The sequence below is a fragment of the Spea bombifrons genome, chromosome 4 (genome assembly GCF_027358695.1).
Source record: "Spea bombifrons isolate aSpeBom1 chromosome 4, aSpeBom1.2.pri, whole genome shotgun sequence".
Taxonomy (NCBI): Eukaryota; Metazoa; Chordata; class Amphibia; order Anura; family Pelobatidae; genus Spea; species Spea bombifrons.
Window position 1 is genome coordinate 25,028,681 of NC_071090.1, and position 1,884 is coordinate 25,030,564.

Consider the following 1,884-nt stretch of genomic DNA (forward strand, 5'->3'; position numbering starts at 1 on the left):
CTGCAACCTGTTTCTACTCTTTTGGCTCTGTCCTGCCTTTTCTGTCCTTAGCTGCAAGATATCACTATATCCTGTTATCTGTACTGGTACCTCCCGCTGCTATTTCAGCGTCCTGGTATGTGGCCACACAATCCTGATGGCCCAACACTCAGGGAAGTGTGGTTACCCTGCATCTGGTCCTGTGTCTCCGCTCTTGCATGGTGACTCCTGAAATTCCATCATTGGGCGCTGTGGGTCATTACAGTCGTCTGTATAGACTCCGCACATTGTGGGAGTGATACTACGGCTGCCAACAAGCCTTCTCCTTTGACCACTTCCTCGTCCCTCTATTACTTGGACTCATATTGCCATGGATTTTATTGTCGATTTGCCCCCTCTAAGGAACATACTGTGATTCTAGTTGTGGTCGACCGGTTCTCGAAGATGGCTCATTTCATACTCCTGAAGAAGTTGTCTAGCGCTGCTACACCGGCGGGGTGGATGTCTTCGTCCGGGAGGTGGTTCGCGTTCATGGGTTGCCTACCAAGATCATTTTGGACAGAGAAACGCAGCGGTTTTGGCCCAAATTCACAAAGTTGTTGGGCATCACCCTTGCCCTTTCCTTGGCATACCATTCCCAGACTAATGGGTTACTGGAGAGAGCCAATCAACACCGTGAGCAATACCTACATCTCTCTTTATCAATAACCACCAGGATAAATCGGCTGATCTTCTGCCATTCGCAGAATTCGCTAGAAATAATGCTCCCCAGGAGTCTACTAGAACATCTCCTTTTTCTGTGTATATGGTACATCCACAGTCCCTTCCTGGAACAATATCCACCTCACCTGTTCTGATTCTGGAAGAGAGGCTTAAAATCTATGCGCTCTACTTGGGCTTCAGTTCATTCCGCACTCGAACTGCTCTTAGATGCAAAAATGCAAATAAGTGTTGGTGTACATTCTACTTTTTTCTTGTTGCTGTAAATTCATTAATAAAAAGGACTCTTTTCAAGCTCATTGAATGTTACATATGAGCTCTGTGGATAATGGTTATTTTTTAAAGGAACAATGCTCCTGAGTGAAACGAATAGCTGCGCCTTGATGTGAGACTGTTAACAGCCTGATTAGATATTCACAAGCATGGATTAAATCTTTGAAACAGAGGTGTACTTGAAATCAGTCGAGTTTACAAGCAGTTTGTGTGGATTTATTATGATAATTGTTGCTTTTATTTTTATTTCCCTAAACACAAACATAATTAATGCCAGAGTGTTTTGATATTGAGTCATTTAATTGCTTCAGCAGTTGCCTAGAGTGTCTGGAAAATCTACTTGCTAAGAAAGCTTTTTTGTATTTTTGCTTTTCCTACAATGTTCATTAGTCACAAAAACTTATGATTTTAATTGAGATGCTGTTAGTTGAGCGCACCTGCTGCAGTTTGCATATAAATACCTTATAAAAATAAATAAATAAGGAACCACAAACAAAGAATAAAATGAATAAATTGTTAAATTAATTCATTTTGGTTAGTGGAAACAAAATTCAAAATTTTTCACAAAGTCCCTTTGTGCACCTTTGATAACCTGGCACTGCAGTATATTTTGACTTAGTGGACACATCTGTGGGGTGGCAGCCTCGATAATTTTTTTAACTTGGTGTATGGCAGTTTCATACTGCAATCTGTGACCAAACTAAGTGGCAGCCAGTTGACAAAAAAGGCTGCTCACCACCCATGAAGTGCCCTCAGATGTATTGAGAAATGTTTCATCTCACTGTATGCTCAGACTCACTTGCAAGAGTTGCGCATCTGCAAACCTATATATTGTATGTATATATATATATATATATATATATATATATACTTGCAAGAGTTGCACATCTGCAAACCTATATACTGTATGTA